The sequence below is a fragment of the Micropterus dolomieu genome, linkage group LG19 (assembly GCF_021292245.1).
Source record: "Micropterus dolomieu isolate WLL.071019.BEF.003 ecotype Adirondacks linkage group LG19, ASM2129224v1, whole genome shotgun sequence".
Classification (NCBI taxonomy): Eukaryota; Metazoa; Chordata; class Actinopteri; order Centrarchiformes; family Centrarchidae; genus Micropterus; species Micropterus dolomieu.
In genome coordinates, this window is record NC_060168.1 from 29,578,194 (window position 1) to 29,602,560 (window position 24,367).

The 24,367-nt window shown below is 40.3% G+C and overlaps 1 protein-coding gene across 4 annotated transcripts in view; it reads left to right on the forward strand.

Annotated features, from left to right (window-relative positions):
• LOC123958342 (polycomb group RING finger protein 3) overlaps window positions 1-24,367 on the forward strand; it is a 67,005-nt gene that overhangs the window by 6,837 nt on the left and 35,801 nt on the right. The window contains exon 1 of one of the 4 annotated variants that reach the window (XM_046031663.1): window positions 811-1,031. The exons of the other annotated variants lie outside the window; for them this stretch is intronic. The gene's annotated coding sequence lies outside the window, so the exon portion shown is untranslated. Of the gene's footprint in view, window positions 1-810; window positions 1,032-24,367 lie in introns of those variants that run through there. 4 annotated transcript variants of the gene reach the window in all.

A 24,367-nucleotide genomic window follows, 5' to 3' on the forward strand; every position in this document is an offset into this window, starting at 1 on the left:
AAACTGGGTTAACTTTGTCTTAGAAGGGAACGTTATTTTGGCTGTGCATCGTCTCAACCACATCCTAAAGGCTACACTGTCTTACCAAGTCATTTTTGTCTGTAATTAAGTCCTTAACACACACACCCCCCCATTGACATTGACACTAAAAGGCTGTTCACACATGCATCTGCTGAGGAAGGAAACTTTATCTGTGCATTAAATCCAAGTTTAACACGTGAATGTACAAGCAAGATTTTGACACCCCAGCTAGTTTGGATGTCAATGTGTTACTTACACTAGTGTGGTGAGATGTGATGTGTGAAGCATTAAGTGTACACACACTGAAAATGGACTTTTCCGTTAAGCGAACATCTTGTGCAGTTGCTTGACTTTTGAAATTAAAAATATATGCATGTTTATATATTCTGGATTTGTTTTTCAAAGAGGGAGAGCGAGAATAGATGTGATTTTTAACAAGCCAATTTAACTGTTTTATTGGAAAACCTATTATTACCAGTATTATTATTAAAACATGTTTGGGTCTTTGTTAGGTGGATGTTGGGGATCCAGTTCAGTGTTCTTAAAAAAACACATGAAAACAATTCTTTTTAAAAACTTTTCTCCTCACTCTGATGTAGCCACCTGCCTTATTCGTTCTTTAATGATACACTAATGAACCACAATGATTTCTATTGAAACCAGGTTGAAATGTTCTTTCAGCACCTGCCCCCCCCCCCCAGTTGTTTTAAGAAAAACAGAGTTTGTAGGACAGAAATTACTTGACAAGACTTTTGCAGCGCACATTTAAATGTGTAGTTGGGACCTGCATACCATTTAATTATAGTTATTGGAATGCTGTTGAGAAAACTGTGACATGCAACCGGGGTGTCTAAAATCCTTGACTTTTTACCCAAATGTAGTGTAGACGTCACTACATCCTTTCATCTGCAGATCACCAAATCAATGCTTGCATGCACTGTAAACCACAGACCTTCCTGCTGAGCAGACTTTTGGTGCAGGAAAACCAAAGTGTGTCAATCATCTAGGTGGTGAGTTCAAACCAGGGGAATTATACTGTAAATTGACATTAAAGCTGCCCGAGGCTTCATCATCGTGTGCATGTTGGCAGCTCCAGCAGTGGAAGTTGACTGAAGAATGTGAACCTCCATAACCTGACTAACGGGGTGGTTGTTGAAAGCACTTGACTCACATGTTGCATGTTGTTAAATTTGTGATTTGTGATTGAAGTCCTGGAATAGGCTGCTACTTAAATGCACCCGGTGTGCTTGTGTTTAACAGCTGAGACACTCTGATGCTTTATACCATCAGAGAGGAAAAAGATCTAATGTTGGCGCGTCCAGCTTTTTCTTCGACGGGGCTTTCACTAGCTCTCAACTTTTTATTTTATTAAATTATTTATTTTTTTGCTTCTTTTTGAAAAAGTGAATCTAAATCCATGGAGCCTCTATCAGAAGCGAGAGTGTGCTCTTCTCTGCAACAGCCACACTTTCTAATGTATGCTGTTAAAACATTTTGTATTTTTATATAAATAGCCTTACGTGGCTGCAATCTAAACCTCATCTTGCTCGGCTCCTTTCCTAGCCCGCTGATGGACTTCACTAACCTGAAGGATGGTTCTTGGCCAGCTGAGTGTTACTTGGCCTGTACTCAGAGATACCATATGATATGGCTATTGCGTAGGACTGCACATACCCACTAAGCATTAACTTTCAGATTTCTGCTTACTTTGCAGGGAAATCCCAAATTACCTGCAGCATTTATGGACAGCTGACCTTTGACATGAAATAGAATCTATTTTTATTATTTTTTTTTTATTGCGACGGCAAGGTCTCTAGTGCATAAAGACTACAAATGATCAAAATGAAATTTATTTTGACCCGCAGCTCTGTTTAAACAATGTTAATGGTCCCACTGGGCAGTCAGATAAAACTGTTGTCCCTTCAGGACAGGCGAGCAGGATATGGCCTCTTTAGGAAAAGGACTGCTTGATAATGAAATAACTCAATAGTGGCTTAAGTGCTAGAAGATGCATTTGTCTCTTTCTTGGACAGGAAATTATCTCAGGCAGCTTCCGAAATGAGCTACTGAGAAACTGCCTACAAATCAAGGTGCATTTTGGATTCTCAGAAGTGGTCTCACTTTCTCCTTCGCAACACAGTTTCTTTGAACACTTGATAAGAAATGAAAAATTAATTCTGTAGAGAAAGTAAATTAGATTACAGTTGTGGTATTCAGCAATATTGTGAAGCCAAATTGGCATTGGACAGGACAGTCCAGTATGATTTTAAATCCTGTTAGATTCAGATAGAACTCATTGATGGGTAAAAACATTTAGTTATCTACACTCAGTAAAACCAAACAGAAATATATGGGTGGTGGGAAAGCCATTTAGACCATTAGGGGATATTCAGACAGCATTAAAAATAAGCAAGGAGCTGCATCTTTGGGGGTGTGTTACTTCAAGTGAGATGATGAAACAAGCTGTGAAGTTGAGTTTGAATGAAACCTCTATGAGTTTAAAAGCTTGTCAGATGTCAAAACATGGTGGTTTGGTAGATTAGTCTGTCAAAACACTGCACTGGTTTATGACACTATGAGATGGGATTTTACAACTCTGTAAAGTTATCACAGCGACACTCATTTAATCCTCCATCTTACGTTGTTCACTTTACAGAGGAACTTGGCAGGAATGTGTCCCTGCATGTATGTGACTGGGCGGTGTGGTGTGTTTATAGCAGTTGACACCACATACGCACAGAGCAGAAGGTGGGCCAGGTTCAACTTCTTTACTGGACAACGTTTCCTTTTCAAACAAACAAACCAAAAAAAACCCAGCACCCTCTGCTTAGTGACTGAGGTCTCATTGAAATGAATGAGGGAGCTGACTCTTATTCATGCAGCACTATTGTGGGTCTGAACTCCACCTAAATACCCGGTCACACCGCCATTTAAACTGCCAACATTTTGTTGCAATGACGGTGCCTTTTGAGGGATTGGAGAGCGTGATGGCCCAAAATGACTAACCACCTGTCAGTTGCACCCAGTTTTTATTAAAAGGATGAACAGTCCTGACAACAAATCGCTAAAGGGAATAAATGACACAGTAAAGAGAAATTAAAAAGAAGCTTGGAGAGCTGACTGGTGCTAGCAAATTCAGTTGAAAGGCTGTCAGCAGGTAGCTCGTCAGATACCGCAGTTTACCATCTAGCCGTGCAAGAATTTGGCTGTTCCTCTTTCTGACATGAAACTAATTGTAATAAAACACAGTGTATAAAAATTTAGAGAATAGGACACAACATCTTTTCATACTCTTGAAATTCTCTCTAGCAGTATTTACAGCTCTCTCTGTAGCTCAGATGATCCCTGCTACCTGCGTGTGCTAATCCATTCTTTCACCCATATTTTTTATCTTTATAATAGCCTGTTTGTGTGTAGTGTCGCATCATTTCCCGTTTCACATTTCACGCGTGTTTTCTTGACAAGACGTGGTTTGGAGACCAGCGTCGGGTGACGGAGCCGCTGTCAGCTCGTGTAGTGTGTGTGTGTGTGTGTGATTCCCCCGTCACTGATCAGTCACGTAATGTGAACGCCACAACGACTTCAAGACTCCCATCGCAAGACGGCAAGTTGTGTAGCGTGAACAGCACGGCGATCGGCCGACGCTGAAAATTGCTGCACGAGCCTTAAGTGTGATAAAATTCTCAGACACATAATTTAAAAGAATGCACACCACTGAAACCAACAGTGATGATTCATTATCCTGAGTTACTATTTAGACCAAATGACACACAAATTCCTCACTGAAGAAAGTGGGATGAAAAATTCTCCACATAGAATTATCTGAAGAGGCATTAAGACCAGAGGACACAAGTATACACATTAAATCAGTGCAGATGAGGCTCCTACGGTCAGGTGAAGCTACACCAGCTGGCCAGACTCTCCAGATAAAATTTGTGGCCTTTGCTTGTGCTCTAACTATAATATCCAAAAAAAAACAAACATCTTGAGGAACTCGTCGTCAGCAGGTTGTGTGAATTTAAATGGATTTACTGTCCTTGTGTGTTGACATTAAAAAAAAAAAAACACCAGCTGACGGACACTAAGACGGATGTAGGTGGAGAAAATGCCACCTGAGCTTGTGGTTCAAAAGGATGTTTTTTCCTTGTTCTGTTTTTAAGTTTAATGTCCTATCTGCTTTATTCTTGAGTCTATTTATTATTATTATTTTTTTTATTCAGGGAGAACAAGGTTTTTCTCTCCGCTCAAACGTAGATGACATGATCACACACATCTGTTAGCCTAATTTGTAAAGTCACTCGTCACACTTGTACATTGAGCTTGTTTGTTATGTAGTGTAGAGATAATAAACAGGATCTAGGCGGCTTCCAGACTCATTTGTCTGCTGCTCTTTTCCTATTTGGGAATTTCAAGTGATGTAACCTTCCCCCTGGCAGCCATATTAGAGATCTTCATTGTTCTTCTAAAATTGTGACTTGTCTATCTCAACATTACAAGTTACACATGTTTACTTTCTGTACTGGTCTTGAATGGTAACGGATTATTTCAGCATTGTCTTGATCCTCCTGTAAAAACATTTCATTTGTATTTTGGTTTGTTTACTTTGGCTAGTAGTTAACGAAAAAGACTTGTAGGTAAAAACATTAGTTAGTGGAGCTAAGTACTTTCTTGCCTTTAGCCAGGATCAAGTAGGAAGTTGCAGAATGGATTAAACGCATTTACCACATTGGGTTTCTGTCATATTAGTTGAGCCACAGACGTTTCAGAGGTCATACAAATTGTTAAAACAAAAAAACCCCACCATGAAATTGAAATTTGCCTGCTTAGTGCAGATATGATTTTAAGACAGACCTGTAAAATGTTTTTCGAACTTCTTTTTAACACTAACTATTAGAGGCCAGCTGCCCACTCAGCTTTTAGTTGAATGATTCACAGGCAATGTAGCAACAGAGACTGCTTAGCTATTTCATACTGGCATGAAACAAGGCTTGAGAAAGAGGTAGATGACGTATGAAACTGAGATTTTGAGATTAAAGATTGGTTAGGAGATTTCACCAGCACACCTCCACCATTGCGTGGCAACATTTACACAATTACTCCCGTTCCTCTCATACTAAACTGCAGTATTGACAGAACCAAACAGACAATCTTAACAGGTCAGCTTTTATTTAGTGGTCTGTCAGCTGTTTGACAAAACGTGATCGAGGGTCGGCGAAGGTCTACGTTTGCACCTACTTCTCCTGAAAGTCTGTAACAGAGCGGTGCACAAGTGACAGCACTATTTAGCATCTCTGTCAGTTTAATGAGCCCAGAAAGCCTTTGTAAATGAACGTCGGCGGGCCAAATGAGGAATTAATTACTTGCTTGCCTTGTTCTTCGGCCCAGCTTGTACAGTAAATGGGTAATAACTGTCATCTCTGGGTCTGTGTGCGACTCACCCTGTCTTTGCCTGCGGCCTGGAGCCCACAGTTTGTGGTTAAAACTGGAAAAGCACGACAGCACTACACTGCTGCGAGCCTGTTAACCAACAAACCCACGTTATGGCTCATTGCATCCCCCTTGTTGCAGCAAGTCTCGTCTCCACCGCAGATTGAATGGTGCATTTGAATATGTTTACTCTGAAAAGTGGAAATGGGGAAATTATTATTATTTGGTTAGGCTAGAAATGAATAGTTTGGTTGACAGATAATTGTTGAAAAGGTTTTTTTCCACCTAAACTGGAGTGTGCATACATGATGGACATCCTCTAATATAGACAACACGTAAGGATGTTTTGTCTTACAGCACATTATCTTCAGTGAAGGGTTTTATTGTTAAAAAGTTGATTAATAGTTTACATGATAAATCACAAAATTAGCTGACAGTTGATCATCAATTAGGCCTTTACATTTACTGGTTTGAGCTTCTGAAAAGTGAGTAATTTTGTTGCTTTTCTCTGTTTTACTTTTTCTTAACGAAATATGTTGTTGTTTTGGGACTGTTTCTTGGGTAAAGTAAGCAATGTGAAGACCTCAGTCAAGGTTCTGGGAAATTGTGTTGGTTTTGTACTATTCTCAGTGAAAATAATTATTTTACATCTGTAGATGGGTTGAAATATTTCTTTCTGGTGTATGACACAGCAATGTTTACTCTCCATATGTTCCTTATTTTTCGACATTCTTCTCTCTGAATGTTTAAAGTGACCCCTAACGCTCTCTTCTGGCAGAGCTGATCTTACTGTATGATGTACGGGTGGTGGTGTCCAGGATTATCCCCTCCCCCAAAAACCTCTCTTCCCCTCATGGCTTCTGGTGTCATTATCATGGAGGTCGATAGGTCAAGCGCTTCAGAGGAGGGCCACTTTGACCTGAGGATTTTCCTCTTAATAGTGTTTGGTTTGCAAGTGACGGGTAGTGAGTCACTTTTAGAAATGGATGCTACAAGTCTTTGTGATGCATCAATATGTGAATAAATAAACATCAATATCACAAGCTTTTAATAGTCCTTCAGGGCTCAACGTTAAACTTTTTTGCAACTGGCCCCGCCGGGCCAGTGGGTTTGAAACTTACTGGCCCGAAGACAGTTTTTACTGTCCCTCCTTCCAAAAGTTAATTATCAGTGTTACAACAAAACCAAAGACTTAAGTTATACTGTTAACATGTTTAAACGGTTATTAAGTACATCCTGGATATAAAAAAACTAAACTTAGGTGTAATCACAGTTGAAATTTAAAAAAACAAACAAAAAGGTAATAGTTAACAAATTAACAACAAACAATTTACTTTTTTTAGACAAAACATACCAACAGTCAAACGTGATGGAGTCACCTCTAGGCTGATTGACGGTAGTCCCGCTCAAAAGCATAAGCTTTGTCTATTTTTCCCCAAATAGTACCAATATTTATTAAATAAACATCATGCTGTGTTGAAGGAGACTTGAAACTAGCGTCTGAGACGATAAACTCGTTGCGATGCAGGTTTAAGATCCGTCTGCATGGTTTCACTTTCAGACCCAGAGGTTCGCCGCATGATTAAGATTGGAGAAATAACGTTTGACAACCAACTCGTCATTTAACTGCAGCTCTGGATTGGACAACGGTGCGCGCCATGAGCTGCAAAACAACTGCAGGATGTTGAGTTTCTAATTAAATTATTTATAATGCTAATGTTTTAACCAGTGTTAAACACCAGTTACAGTTTAACACACAGATGTATTCCAGGTCTTTGGCTGCTTTTCCACCAACATAGCAAATTCTCTGAAATTTATTGATCAATAGTTTAGTCATTATTGGCTGTATTTTGGATCCACTGTCGGACTTGGAGGGAAGCCGAATTAATGGCTTTGCAGTAGGGCTGTTGCGGTGAAGTCATTTCCCCTGCGGTAATATGCTTGGGCTCAACAGTGTGGTGGGCGGTATTATCGCATTTTTGTCATTTGGTGCCATATAGCATAGTAAGAGTGTCTGTGGATCTCACCTCACTGCACAGCGAGCCGCTAACAGCAGCTTTATGGTCGGAGCAAGCTAGCTGCTGGGTGCTGTAGTAACGTTATAACTAAATTTACACAGAAAGCTACATGACAAAAAAATGCTCTAATTTATTAATTTAACACGCCCTGAAATGTAAAGTACGAACATTGCGGTTGTTGCGGTGCTTGCCACCCTCCGCGGTAGGCTTGACCAATAGCTCGGCATTTTAATTTTACGGTTATCGCGACAGCCCTCCCTTGCGTCACGAAACGGGAATCAATTTAGGCTACTTTAGAGCTGAGATGATAGTCAATAAATTGATTAGTTTATCAACAGCAAATTAGATGTCAATTTTTTTGATTACGAGTCAGTTTTAAACCAAGAATCTAAGCTCACTGATTCCACTTTCTAAAATGTGAGAATTTGCTGCTTTTCTTTGTCATATGAAATTAAATGTTTGATTTTTGACTTTATAGAAAAAAATATTAATCAGGTAAATACTCTGAGCATTAATTGATAACGAAAGTAATTATTAGTTGTAGGCCTAGTTTACTTTATTCCATTCATACCAACTTATACTGCTGTAAAATCAGTGGGGCGACACCAGGGAAACTAGGGGCAACATCCTTTTTACAACAGGAAGGTTTTATGGGAAATAAGACCTCAATTTGAAAAACATAAAATACTGCATGTATTTTAGGAGGAGATCCAAGGCAGGAGAAAGTACAAGCCCCCCCTCCAGCTCCCTGACCTGCTACTGTCTTGTGGAACCAGTGGAGCTGCTAAGTTGCAAATAGTAGGTGACTGTGGTTTTACTGGGTGTAACTAAGAATTTAAAGCAGAGCGATGTTGGAAGTAAATACATGCCCAGCAATCCCTCCCTGGGTAAATAAAGGTTTAAAATACAGTGTTATCCAAGGCATTGTCAGGATAAGTGGCAGGACTCCTGCACACTGTCATCACTGAGTTCAGAAGTGACATTTCTGACAGGGACCTTTTTTTCGTCAGGCAGGATAAGTTAAGTGAATTTTTTAGTACTTTTTAGGAGGTGATCTGTAATTATAAAAGTTAAGCCCTAAGTCATTTTAACCAGAGTAAAAATCACACCTCAGTATATAATAACTTAATTTATGACATTTCAAAATATACCTAGACACACTCTTGTCTGATAAAAGCTAATCCTTTGATTTTTCTCCACCAGACAAATGCTTGTTTCAGTCCTAATCACGCTTTTATACAGATTATTTTGAGCATGGCAGGGGGGGGGAGAGCACTGTGCCTCAGGACACTGTCACAGACGGAGAACACCCTGTAAAAATCAAACTTGTGGCAGTTAATTTAAGTGAGTGTGTTTGAGGCTGTAAAAATGTAGGCTACCCAGCAAGCCCCCCGCTAATACTGTCTGGGTTAATGCCACCGCTGTGATGAGCTTCATGTTACAAAAATCTTTGCAGCCAAATCTTTTTTTGTTGGCATCATTGCCCAACTCCTCATCCTGACTGATCTAGAGTCCTGACATTGTCACATTTTGCTCTGATAAATTGCTGCAGAGTGGACAGACGATGAGATTGATCATTGTAATGAATCTGACAGATCCTGATGCATGGCATCTATTTAATTTCAGTTCATTTTTATTGATATAGCGCGGGGGGGAGGCAGGAGGGAAAGAGAGCACACAGAAGCACAATGCAAGTTCCACATAGAGATGCAAAATAATTGGAATGATAGTGATAATATAATCAAAAATAATACCGATAGCAATAATAATGATTAAGAATAGGATTAATATTAATAGTTGTAGCAGCAGGTGTAGCAGCATGGCTTGCAACCACAGATCCCGACTACAGGTCCTGAGGCAATACCTGCAGAAAGCGACAGGAGAGAGACGAGAAAGCACTAAACTACAGGAGAGGACGGAAGACTTTGAGTTATTAATATACATTAATGGGATAAGAATGCATTCAGAGGGAGAGAGAGAGGTGGAGAGTGGAGCTTAGTGCATCATGGGAAGTCTCCCAGCAGTCTAGGCCTATAGCAGCATAACTAACAGATGGGTCAGGGCTCACCTGAGCCAGCCCTAACTATAAGCTTTCTCAAAAAGGAAACTCTTAAGTCTACTCTTAAATGTGGAGATGGTTTTTGCCTCCTCCAAACTGGGACCTGATTTCACACGAGAGGAGCTTGATAGCTGAAGGCCCTGGTTCCTGTTCTACTTTTGGAGAGTAGGAACCACAAGTAAACCTGCATTCTGGGAGCGCAGTGTTCTAGGAGCGTAATGTGGTACCATGAGCTCTTTTAGATATGAAACATAAGATTTAAGACATCTCTATCATTTGTCAATTTAATTATTAGATAGAGAACCTCACTTATTAAATATGTGGCCTTTGCTGTGTGAAGCCTAATATTATATTTCATACAAAGGTAATAATTCCTATGACTTTGGCAGAGCCGCTCTTTGTCATATGCCTCACTCCTTCCCTGCCTTCCGGTTTTCTGTTGCTCTCTCATTGGATACTGTGTCCATCTCAGGTTCGTCTCCTTGGTGCTTCAACTACAAGTGCATGCTGATGGACATGACATGTTTGAAAACTGTTGTATGAAACCACATGACAGGGTCCCAAGCGGGAAGCTTCCGGTCAGAAACCTGAGGCGAACGCGGAAGTCCCTTAAACCTGCATTCCATCGAACGTCCAGCAGGGGGCGACTCTCCTGGTTGCAAAAAGAAGTCCAGTTGCATTAGAAATAAGGGCAAAATGACCCTACTTCTCAGTTGATTTATTACCTCAGTAAACGCTGTCAAAATGAGTTTATGGTCTCAATCGCTAGTTTCATATCTTCAACAGAACATTATGTTCATTTAGTAAATTATGGTCCCATTTAGAGGAAAATAGACTTATAGCAGAGTATGATTATCTGTGATAAGTCGTTACCATGGCTAGACTCGTACCCACGGCACTGTGTAAATTTAACCAGCGCCATTGGAAAAAGCGTATTAGGAGTTGGCTTTTCATTTTCTTTGGAGAGTACGTTTAGTTTTAAGCCTGTTCGCTAGACAAAATTGTCAGCCCTGTTTAAAATGACAGTTAAGGTGAATTACAGATGCACCTAGCTAAGCAAGCTACCTGGCTAGCTCCACAAATTGCCGTCTTGTCCAAATATGCTCACGTCCGGTACCGCTGGTTGCAAAAACTCATCATGGCGGCGCCCTATCGAACAAACTCGACTTCGGTTCGGCTTCAAAACGGCAGTCCACAAACCGATGACTACGTCCACTTCTTATATACAGTCTATGTGAGGTCCTAAAGCTTTGTGAATTCTCTCAAACTAGACAACTTGTCGTGACGGGCGTGAGCGGGGATGTCATGCCGGAAGGTTTTTGTCTCAGATCTATAAAAATGTGGCTGGGGAAAGGTAAAATCACAGCTAAAGTCATGCAGAACGCACTATGCTTTTGACAGTGACTTTAATTTATTTTTATTATATTTGTATATTTTATTTGAAAGTAGGTAGAAGCTAGTAGGTTATTTCTTATCTCACCGTTTTAATACAAACTTAATACTCCACCTTTAGTGTTTACTCACAAACCAGCCGAACAATTGGTGCATCTCTACTTTTCTCTAGTAACTAAATTATAAGTGAAGTATATGCTGCAAAGTTACAAAACATTTGTATAAATTTTAAATTGACTACATTTAAAATTTTAATTTAAACTTCAATGCAGCTGCCGGGGTTGGAAATATTGGTTCACCTTTTAAAGTGGCCAATGCATCAAAATAGTCATGTGCCAAAATATTTCACCAGACAAGAGGCTTTTTAGAAATGAGGCCAGTTGGTCACCCTCCAGTGTGACTGTGAATTACACGTGGCTAATGCACCAGCCTCAGCCAAAATAAAGCAGCATTTGTCCAGCTGCTGGTGGTCCCGAGGTTGATTATGTGGGATAGAGAAGAGCTGCTTTGCATCTTGTCAACATGTAGCCAAGATTACACTGTTACACCAAAGCCTGGCTCTCTCTGCTGTGACTTAAAATAAGAAAGGAAGTATTTGACATTTCTGTGAAACAGCCACACTCTTCTTCGTCTTCTGACAGCCTTTTATTTAATCTACTCATCACAAATTGCTGTCTAGAGATCGATGATGTAGCTGTAGAGTTTAATTTATGCCTTTCAAGCTGCTTTTTAGTTGCCGCTATCAGCCATCTGCTATGCCATGATAAATACTGAACTGTAACACAGAACATTCATATTCTGCCATACATTATTGAAATAGAGTACTTTAAAAGTGCAGTGTTATCTGGCTGCCTTTAATATGTGATACTAAATATTCTGGAGGTTTACAAAGCCTTATTCTCTTATTTTAGGGGAAATCTCACTCAAGCTTAATTTAATTGTTTGACAGATCCAACAAAATATAGATTAATTTCGACTTTTACAACGGCTTTGCTTGTTATTGCCTTGTTTTCCTTCACTCTGGGAGCAGCAGTCAGCAGTTCTCATTACTTTTATTTAATGACTTAATTAATATTGAGTCTTTATTACTACTTTATTGGTATCTGTGCTGCCTGGTGGACATTTAAGCCAAATTGGTCACTGAGTAATAACAAAGCCATGCAATATTAATCTTCCAGATTTCTTTATGAACGTTATGTTTTCTCCTTCTTACAGATGCCATTTTTGCTTTCTAAGTCTCATTCCTCTAAACCAAAGGGCAGTCAAGTTAAAGGAGAGGTTATCAGTGTTTGCAAGAAAGGCTGTAGCTAATAGGTGTGGTTGATTTATGCTGTTATCCAGACCTTAACACAAAAACCGTTTACTGCAACTAGCGACTATTTCCATTGTCGATTTAATCTGTTGATTTTATTTTCTCGATTAATCAGTTAGTTGTTTGGTCTATTAGATGTCAGAAAAATGTCGATCATTGTTTCCCAAAGCTCAAGATGACTTATATGACAAATTTCTTGTTTTTCACATTTAAGAATTCACTTTTTTTTCCCCCTTGTAATTACTCAAACCGATTAATCTATTATCAAAATAGCTGGCGATTCATTTAATAGTTGACAACTAATGGATCAATCAGTTAATTGGTGCATTTCTAGCCAAACTTTCGCTATGCTAGTGCAAACTCTCATTCTGTATACTGACAAGTCCGCTCTGTGCTGGAGGTTTCACCACAGGTTTACCAAATCTAGCTTGCCCTTGTTATGCTGGAATTTTAGATTTTAGGGGAAGTGTACAGACATCACAGAGGAATGTGAAAACACATGACAAACTTTGCTACTTTAAATGGAGGGGGTATTGAAGAGGAGAAGCCTTTGGAATATAATGCTCTGCTATGTTCACCAGCTGGTCGCTGACTTTTGTCTGTTTGCTGTTGGTGCTGGGCGGGTACTGTACTGTGGGTTATTCAGAGTTGTTTTACTGAAAACAGCGGCCTGTTGTGGCTTGAAAGGACACTAATGAGAGCAGTGAGACTGAACCGATATTGAAGTTTTGGGCTGTAAAACCAAAACGGCAAGCTCATCAAAGACATTAAAAAGCTAATTTGTGGAGCTTTAACGAAAAAACTATATTAAAACCCCCAAAAGATTACTAAATGATAGAACAACTACTAATTTACTAACAAATTTGTCAAGGTTGTACAACTAACACAGACCTTACTGAATTGAAAGTTTGTGAAGCAGCTGTAATTGATATTTTTAACGCTGTATCAAATGACAGTATGAAAACAAAGAGAGAATGTGAAAGGGGTCATCCGTAATGATGAACCTACAGTTAATTAACACCTGAATCTGCAGCTCCTCTCAGCTTTACAGAGATTTGTAATGAGTTTCAGCTCATTGTCTGGCCCTCAACTTTACGGTTTTGGTGCACTCTCACTGCCGTCATAGCGTTGTTTTCGGCAGCTGTTTTCAGACAGAAAGCTCTGTTATAAACCCACTGTAACAGCAAACAGCAGACAGCCGGAAGCATTTAGCAGCTAAAGAGCCAGATATATCCCTCAGGAGGTGGGTGAGTCCAAGAGCTGAGCTAAAAAGTGATTTTATTTCATTAAAAAATATACATTTAGCCCATTTTAATTGAAAAAGTGAAGTCTGGTTGTGCTATTATAAAGCAATGTAGTTATCAGGACTCAATGTAATTCTTTAGCAGATGGGGATAGAGAGAAGTAGAGAGGATGCAACATGTTTCAACAGATTTATTCAGATCCTCTGTTCCTCATTTGAAGCAGATCTCTTTTGTCTTCCTGCCATTGGGGTGGCCACTGTGTCCCGAGCCTCTGGGTGTTCAGACTGTTTACTCTTTGATATCTTCTCCTTATGTGAAGGCTGCATTTGTGTCTCTCTCTCTCTGCGCAGTAGGACCACCTCATGCTCCATAATAGCGCCTGTGTTTAATAACTGGAAGGAGCTGGATAACAAGCCCATTTGGCGATGCTAATAGCATATGCCATTTAGTGGAAACATTTATCCAAAGCTCCTTACTGTGTCATGAGTGTATGTGTTTTTGTATTAGTGGCTCCAATGGGAATCCCTAACCCTTTTAACATAAGTGCATGGAGCCAGTAACAAAAAGAAACCACTAACCCAGATAGTGTTGCTGTTGTAATATACCCAGTTTCCCCTCTAGGATCAGTTCATCCCATCTTGAGCTACACATGACTAAAACTGAACTGAACTCCACACTTGGGACAGACGCACAGCTCCTTGTAAATCTTTTGTGAATGTGTTTTATCCTACTTCAAGCAGCACAATAATGTGGTTTTACAGAGATTCTGAATTTGCCTTAAATAGGTTGTTTGACTGAATCTCTCAGTGAATTGAATTTGTGGAGAACATTTAAAGTCCTGGAAGGAAGTAAACGATTCTGCGTAGTGATTGTTTTGCTTGCTCTCTAATCAGAAGGCATCGTGTCCTGTGAACAATAACAGGATCATTCTGGCATTCATAGATAGTTACTGTCTCAGACAGACTTGGCAGATGCGTAACATGAACACACAGGTTGTGTTGAAGATAAAGAAGCGTCTGAGTCGTGAAAAGTTTGTGTTGAGCTTTGATAAAATATGAAAACAACAAACCCTCTGGGTGTCCAGTGCATTTGAAACTGGAGAAGTTGGTCAAAATTGGTGTGAATGGGTCAATACAAGTTGCATAACTCTGCTTCTGACTGGAGTTTAGTACAGTTATCTCCGCTCACAATAAAGTAGTTTTTTTTGTTTTAAAAGTACAGTGATTTATAGCCTTTTAAGACTTCTTCTTAAGACTATTCAGTGAACACAAAGGTGCTCCAAGTATTTTGTAGAGCATTAGTGGTAGGAAAAACTTCTCTTATACGGCATTCAGACCAAATGCAAATTTAATCCTCGCAACGCTTTCCTCATGGAGGTTTTATCTCTGGACACAACGGGCTAACGCGAGTAAACACAACTCACCATTATTACAGCTGTATGAGTCCAAAGTAAACATTTTGCTGTGATTAAATAGCAATAAACTGATCAAACTAATGCCGAAATAACTACAATATGATGCAGATTTTTTAAACCTATGAATTCATGCTTTGTCAGTTCTGTCAGCAAGACGGCATGACAACAAATTCTAAAATGTTTTTCTGAATGGAGTTCAAATCGATCAGGGCTATGCTATGCTAAATTGTTCACAGTAAAGTACAATAATTGCTGGAATAAAGTTACAGACACATATTTTCTGAACTCACCAGGTAGCTCAACTTCCTTGCTTTCTTTTCTCCAAGTAATGTCCAGTTTTGTCCTTTTTTTTTTTTTTTTTTATATATATATGAAGTAGTAGTCCAGCAGAGCACTGGGTACCAACCCATAGCATTCCATCCTGCCAAGTGGCACATGCACATCTACACTATCCCTGCTCAAACTTGCCTTAGCTATCTTGTCTGCCACCTCATTACCCTCAACCCCGACATGCGCTGGAACCTAAAGAAAACCCACACTACACCCCTGCGTCTCTAGTAGTTAAAATCATCATTAAAATCTCTGTCTGGCCTAGCTCTACCACCCGCACCTCCACCCAATGCCATCAATGCAGATAAGGAATCTGTACATAGTATTGGAGCCCGACCGACGTGGGTTTTTGGGGGCTGATGCCGATATTAAGAGATATTTTGATTTTAAGAATGATTTGGATAGTAGACCCCTTTACTGTACAAACTACACTTAGAACAGGCCAATATTGAAAGCTGGTATGTATGTGGGCTAAAAAACCTTTTCCTAAATTGATTGTTAATAAAATTGATTACAGTCTCAAAAAGTAAACATGTAAACAATTGCACATCAATAAATATTTGCTACTGGAAGGTGCAACTTTTTCAGCAGTCTGTAAACCGAGAGAGTGAGAGAGAATAAGCATGTGTATTTCACATAATCTGCCATAATTTCAATGAAGCACATTCACATCTAGTTCATCCCTTTACCAGCACTCTTTAATTCGAACCAAAGCTACATGAAACCATTTAACCACCACTGGTATAAATCATGCCGTCTATGATACAGTGAGCTGCTGTTGAATGCATCTTATACTACAGGAATGTCTACAACTAGGACCTGATTTCATTTAACTAACGTTATAGCTATAACCAGCGCCGCTCTGACTACAGCGTTTCACATCTACAGTGTCACACAAAGAGGAGCTACGGGAAACGGTGTTAGATTCATGTTCAGCTCACGTTTATTTACATGTCCGCTCATGTTTAATCATTTCAGGCACGCCGACTAACTGCAGACAGGCGGCTGGCAGATACATTTAGAATAAGTCAAACTAGAGTTTAACGGCTCATTAACGTTGGCGCTCCTCCACTGATAAACACGGCATTAGCTTTGTGGCTAATTTAGCAACGGGCAGCGTTAGCTGCTGTAACGTTACGTGATTTTAGAGAATATTTAGAAGTGATGAACTAGGGACAAATGTGGACCGTTCGCTAGAACTGCCACACTGTTGCCAAATGTTACGTCTGTCAGCAGCATAGCTTTTAATACCCAGCTACCGTAACATTAAACTGCTGTGAGCTACATTTCACCGATCTGTATGGACTCTTTAATAGACAAATCTATGTCCACTTCTGGCCATAACCATCGAGGGACAGCTGGCCAGCATACCGACAGCCCTACCTCTACCCCACTCGAGCCCTTCTTCTTCAAGTGAAAATTTACTATTTGTATATAACTGTCCCAATTAAGTCTAGCAGCTATCCGCTGGCTAGCAGCATTTCAATCCCCCGCTCTGCCTTACCCTGTCCACAGGTGACGTCTGGATGATCTCAACGCTGATAGGCTATCACGACTCGAAGTCATGCGACTTTGTCGCTTGAGTTGAAAATTTTCAACTCGCGCGAGGGAAATGGAGGCTCTACGCATCTTTGCATTGACTTTGTATGTAAATGCACTGCCCCCAACACTCACTTCAGTTTTGGTCTGAAAGCACCTTTAGACCATGTAAAGAGAAAGCAACGCTTTACAACCCTGTTCAGGACCTAGCTCTAATCTAAGTGTACAGTTTGCAAATGGTGTGTATGGAACTATATTCACAGGTCGAAATATTATGTACTCTTTACAGATGTTCAAAAAGGGTCATGTACGTTTTGTCCAAAACCCAAAGATAAGACAAAAGCAGCGAATCCTTACATTTGAGAAGCTGTGACTAGGGAATATCTGCCTTGTTTAGCTTTAACAATTAAAACGGATAAAACAATTTGTCAATTATCCAAATAGTTGTTTTCTGTCAAATTGTTTCAGCTTTAGTGACTTGAGAGAAATAGTTAAACCTGTCGAACCTTCCGCTACATACAACATGAATCCTAGTTTTTATGCCTGGATAATTACCAGAGGTGTAGTCAGTCTCAACATCGTTGCACGTTTGCTCTGACTCTGCTTTTGTTCCCTGATGAGCAAATACAGAAAGTTATTTTTTTTCTCCATACATTGGCTGGTGAATTAAACAAACGTGTATAAATGGTGGGTTCCAACCATTTTCTCTGTTTAACCAACAAAATAGAGTTTGTCCCATTATTTTTGCCTCCAATTCATGTAGGGTTGCCTGGAAAAGTTGTCTTGACTTCTGCCTCTGAGAGAAACTTGTTGCCATTAAGAAGTACTTGATGTACCATCTCTTCCTCGTCACTGCTCATTCTGACACACTTGTAGCTTGAAGTAAGGGAGAGATAATATCGCACCCTGGCTACCAGTTTGGTATCGTACAATGAAGAATTTTGTCATAATGATTGTGTTGCTGCTGTCTAATCCTTGACCTCTTCATGTACTCAGATGTGTAATTTAGTGGTTTTCCACATGTCCTTCTTTAAGACTGTCACTCTGCAATTAAATTTACAGCAAAATGTAAATCTAAACTTCTGTAAATTTACAAGCCTAAGTAGAAACAGCCATTTAAAAGGATGTGAACAGTTTTTGGGTCTGACCTGAGAGGCGTACTACACATTAGCTTCACTAACTTCACTCTTGGCCTTCACACCTAAACTCAAAGCTCCATTATTCAAGTGTTGCGGCTTCTTGGCAGCGCATACAGCCTCCTGGCCAGCTGCAGCCTGCTTCTCTTTGGATAGCGTCTTTTGTGTGCCTGATTTCCCCAGGCACCGAATCCGGGCTGGAGGATTGAGGGCCATCAAACAGAATTAAGAGGAGACAATAACTGTGTGTGTGACGGTGGATGTGTGTGCTCGTGCATGTGCGAGTACTTACAGTTTGGCAAAAGCATGTGTACATTTTTGTGTAGTTTGTGTGCATTTTTGCCTGCGTGTCAATGTGTGTGGCCTAGGAGTGTGTGTGTTTTTTTTTGAAGTGAAGCCAAAACTTCCACAACAAGAAGAGGCCTCTCCTCCTGGCTCCATCCACTGATGCAGGCCTTCAGTGTCCGTCGCTCCAGCTGGCAGCCAATTTATACCAAGGCCAAACACTCCAATACCCACAGGCAGGCCAACAGGGGCTCTTTGTGATGCCAGAGTGTGTGTGTGTGTGTGTTCTTTTATGTGTGTGTGTCTGTTTCTGAGTGTACTTATCAGCTACTGACACAGTTGTTCAGCTCATGATTGACTGCAAATGTTGTGAATCTCCAGACTTAGCTCTATCCAGAGGACTTCTCTCTGTGTTCACATTGGTTAAGGCGTGAATTACATTATAGTAGTGGCTCAAAGTTAATGGATGCACTGGAAACTGTGTAGCTCCCGTGTGGCAGTAGTCCTGTCTTAATACAATACCAAACTGTAGAATGTGATATCTGTATTTAAATATGTAAACAACTCTAAAGAGAGCATGCAATTGGTCGATGGTTGGGCGATGTCTACAAAATATCCATTGTACGATGTCTGCAATGAAACATTGGGATGGACAATGTCATCGGGTGCGCGGGTGGGAAGCAGCAGTCGTTTTATGTGCATGTGTTCTCGCACAAACTTTACTTGGTAAAAAAAAATAGGTAGACTATTAACTTATGTTACAAGTCGCGGTGGATATTTTATGCACGGACCAGGTAAAGCAGCTGTGAACACACATGGTGCAGATATTGGTTTCAGTTGTTGGACAGGCTGCGTCATTCGCTGACGTACGGCTCACCTGCTGCCGTGATCACGGATCGCGGGTGGAAAAAACGACGAGTTGTCAGTATTTTATGCAACTTTATAAAACATACTGCTGATTGAGAAAATGGAGCAGACGGGGTGAGAGAGGCAGAGAGAGGCGGGGCAAGCCGGGGGGGGTTACAATCACGATCGTCTATTGGGCCAGCCCTAAAAAATATATATAAGGCTGCAGCTAATGATGATTTTAGTATTCAAAGCTTCTATAGATTATTTCAACGATTCATCGATGCGTCCCGGTAACGGGATCAGCTGTGCACGTTTTATAGGTGATAGATATTTATTGGTCCTTTTGGAAATTCATAGTGTGTCATACAGCAAACATCAGACCAACAATATCAACAGACCAACAACCAGACAGCTGCTTCACAAACACAATCATCACCCGAGTGCTATACAAGTTATACTAAAGGCTCGTGCAGACTACATAACTTTCAGCGTCGGCCGTTCACACTACACAACTTGGCGTCTTGTGACTTGAGGTAGTTGTGGCGTTCACACTACGTGACGGATCGGAGACAGGAGGTCACACACTACAGGAGCGGCTGCGTCACCCAACGCTGGTCTCCAAACCACGTTTTGTCAAGAAAACACACGAGAAATGTAAAAACGGGAAATGAGCGATCCTGTACACAAAACAGCTGTTGTTTATTATAAATATAGCAATTATAAAGACAAAGAATCTGGGTGAAAGGATGGGTTAGCACATGTTTGTAGCAGGGATTGTCTGAGCTACAGAGAGAGCTGCAGGTCAGTTAAAAGGTGCAGCTCCCCGACACACAGTTAACTCCTGACTGTGAGATTCCAACTCACAGCCCAAAAAGGAGAACAACAAACGCACGTGTGCACATTTTCAGTTGAGGACTGCGGCTTACTTTGTCTAGTCTTCAACTCAACAATCAATCGTGATTTCAGTTAAATGCTAAAGTTACTTTTACCTTGTCTGTGGTCCGCTGGCAGAACACCGGGTGCTTTCTGGTCATATGGCGTCGTGCTGTTGCCGAGGCGACATAAGTTTCATTTTACAGTGGACGGACTGTAACATTAACTGTTTTCTTTTATCTTGAAATAATCCCATACTTTGGACACTTTCTTCTTTGTCCCTGGCTATTTTCTCTGTCTTCCTCCACTTTGCAAACCGCGACATCGTAATTACCTCGTATTCACAGCGATGTGGGACAGTCACAAATGTCCGTGCGAAACAGTGTGCTATATAGTTATATGGATTAAACGAATTGGATTAGTAATCGATTTATTTGATGAATCATTTCAGCCCTAATAAATAAGGATGGATGGATGGATGGATAATGAAATCAACACCCAACATGTTACAAAAAATGTTATATTTAAGGTATTTAGCTGATCCTCTTATGTAGAGTGGCCGGTGCTACAATTTTCCATTCACCAGCACTACAAGCAGCCATTATGAAGGAGTGGATTCGAGCCACAGTCCTGACAATTTTGCTGTGACCTCAGAATAATCCTCTAAAATAGACGACTGGAAACAAATTTCCAATTTTGACACGAATTAGGTCAGGTCAAACTAATTCTATTCAATTACTTAAACTGCTTTATTTTGACAGTCCCACTTGTGCACCAGCAAAATCAATTATCCTCTTCAGCCTACTGTGGCCATTTGTGGGGAGTTCTGGTAGTTGTCTAAAGAGAAAGAGATTTCTTTATATTGCTGTTTCTTCTAATGAGGATGACCAGCTGAATGGGAACAATCTCTGGTAAATATTAGCCACATGCAATTATTTACCAAAGATTGTTCAAAAACACGCATATTAGCATCTTTAATGTTACCCACAGATTTCTTAAGGAACGTTTAGAAGTTTGGGGGTTTTGAGTTAGGGCAATGGTTCCCAGTTTCTTTGGCTTGTGAATCTTTTAAATTTATATTTGATGACCCGCCCATCTGCATCAGCATTTGTCTACAGTCATTATTTCCTTTTTTGTATTTATCCTCTACAGAATTTTCATTAAGTAACACATGAAAAAAATAAAATAGATAACCCATAACAACAATAAAAATAATAAGCTACCATTCAACTACTATGGCTTCAACAGGTGGCATATTATGCAAGGTATTGAATGAAGTACTCCATTGGTATTAGTTTCACGTTAAGGGTACAGGTTTTGGTACTGGTATCATAAAATTTTAAATGATACCCAACCCAAGGTAGCAGTGATATATTCGCGGGTGTCGTTGCTGTCGTAGAACATGATTGATAAAACCAGAGCAACTGGTTTCTGAACGTGTAGGTGGTATGAATGGAGAGTGTGTCTGTGGGGGAAACCGTTGCGGCTTGACAGGTTTCAGTGGGAGGATGCGTGATGATGAACCCACAGTTTCATTGTGAATCACTACAGTATGACAGAAAGGCCATCCGTCATGTTTATTGACTCCTGGAGCTTCTAATAGTAATAGACACGAGTTCTTAATTTAGACTGATATTAAAATTCTCCCTCTGACTATTTTTGAAGTATTATGTTTGCATAATCTATTTTTTAGAGCTGCAACAATTAGTCAGTGAATTGGTTGAGTGAGTCATAGTTGAGGAAAAAATGACAATTATCTGGTTACAGGTTCTCAAATATGAATATTGCTGTTTTTTTTTTTGTTTTTTTTTTAAGCCTTCTACAGATTGTAAATTGAATATGTGGGTTTAGGACTGTTTGCCGGACAACACAAGACATTTGAAGATGTCACCATGAATAATTCACTGCTAGACCAAAGGATGGGATTAGTCGAAGAAATCAACCAATTAATCAACAATAAGAATAATAGTTAGTTTCGGCCCTATTGTGTTTCTGTAAATGTTTTAATATAGTACCATTGTACAGCTTGAATCACTATGTAGTAGACTGAATCCCTGTGCCAGTAGTGCGCAGTACTTTGATAGCTGTGGTAAAATGTCTCTGTACTGCTGCCACCAAGATGGAAATCTGACATTCTGGTTAAGTCATTTAATAGGGAACACAAAACCGAAGTGGGGCATAGCAATAGACATTTGTCTCCACAGAGCAAAACCCACTTTAAACTTTACATTCAGTCAATGATGTTTACAGACTTGAACATGATCAGGTGGATGGGGAATTACCTGCCAAGTAGAGTAGATACACAACCACAATATACAGATTATAACCCTGCTTCATACTCTTAGCTGGTGTTTTGTATGATACCTGATGATAGTACATGGAAATAATGTATGCTCCTAAATATAGAGTGTAAAGAATCGTCTGGATGCTGAGCAATCACAGAATTTTAGGAACTTATTCGCTAGTGAATGTTAAAGAGAACAAAAATAATTGTCTAATTTTTCTGTGGTTTTATTCTCTGCAAGATATAAAATGGAGATTTTCCATATTTAGGATAACTGGCACAGTTGCACAGCACTGAAGTTTGCTTTACCTATGTTGTCCTGATATCTGGTATATGGCATTTGTGCCTTTTGTTGGACTGTTGACAGTTGAGACAGGCTGGTCACTGAACCTGATGCGCTGCAGTTATATGGCATGCATCTTAACCACTTGACTACAAGGACGTCTCTAATATATGATGGTTAACAATAATATTTCCAATATAATGAAAGCAGTCCATCTATTACGGTGGATGCAGGCAGTCTATTTATTATACGCTTGTGACTGATATCCTTAAATGACCCTGAATGCAGCAGGCTCCGTAAAGAACTGAACTGAACTCAGAAGTGGTTTATCTTTGTTTTGTCTTTTATATATAAACTGCTCAAAAAAAAAAATAAGGGAACATTTAATCATCACAGTATTACATCAGGTCAATTAAACTTCAGAGATATCAATCTATCCAGTTAGGAAGCATAACCGATTGTGAATCACTTCTCACTTGTTTTAGTGCAAATAAAAGTGACAACAGGTGTACTGGAGAGGCAACAGCAAGACAATCCCCAAAAGGGGAACAGGTTTACAGGTGGTGGACACAGACAATCGCTCTCGTCTATCCTTCCTGACTGATAGATCTCTAGTTCTGCATTTTGCTAGTGTTCTTGTTACCACTGGTAGCATGAGGCAGTACCTGCAGCCCTTTTAGGTTGCACAAGTAGTCCAGCTCCTCCAGGATGGCACATCCATACTTGGTGTCGATAGAAGATTTGTTGTCTCCTAGCACACAGTCTCAAGAGGATAGAGGAGGTGCCATGAGATGGGCTGTGACATGAGGAGAGCTGGACAAGGCCGTAGAGGGGCATCAGCCCGCCAGCAGGACTTGTATCTGCTCCTTTTTGCAAGGATGAACAGGAGGCGCACTGCCAAAACCCTACAAAATTACCTCCAGCAAGCTACTAGTGTGCGTGTTTCTGTCCAAACTGTCAAAAAGAGACTCCATGAGCGTGGCATGAGGCCCCAACGTCCTCTAGTGGGATCTGTGCTCACATCCTTGCACCATGCAGCTTGATTGGCATTCGCTTGGGAACACCAGAATTGGAAGGTTCATAATTCTTAGAGATGTTGTTAAACCTTACGTTGGTGCAGTGGGCCCTGGCTTCCTCCTTGTGCAGGACAATGACCGGCCTCATGTGGCCAGAGTGTGTAGGCAGTTCCTGGATGACGAAGGCATTGATGCCACTGACTGGTCCTCACATCCCCTAGACCTGAATCCAATTGAGAACCCCTAGGACGGCATGTATCAGTGCATCAAACGCCACCAAGTAGTGCCACAGATTGTTCAGGAGCTCACTGATGCCCTGATCCAGGTGTGGGGGGAGATCCCCCCCCCCCAGGACACCATCCACCATCTCATCAGGAGCTTGTGATTTCATTTTTTCAACCTTGATTGTTGGTTTGATTTTGAATCCAGCCCTCAGTCGGTTGGACGACGGCTTAAAATCTTTACCGTACATTGCATAATCTATTTCCTTCAATGAGATCTGCTGTGATTTAAGTGTTCCTTTAATTTACAGCAGTGTATTTTGCCTCCAGTATTATTCCTAGTCCCTAGTCATCCAGCAGTGGTTCGTGAACACCACCACCACTGCTGCAGGGGACAGAAACTGAACAAATATCTTTTCAGAAGCAGCAAGATCTGCAGTCTGAAGTTATTTTATTTTGACACCGTTCAAGGGACGTTAGTTCTGTAACCACAACAGCAATTCATAATAAATGTAACTAAATTTTGTTCAAACCAGAGTGGGAAGTTAACCGTGTCACATTTTTATATGTGGTTTATTACAAGCTGTACTTTGATCCAGAGCTGGCAAACAAAATCCACATGTGCACCCTGTTTTTGGTATTGTCTCATTCTTGTTTTATCATG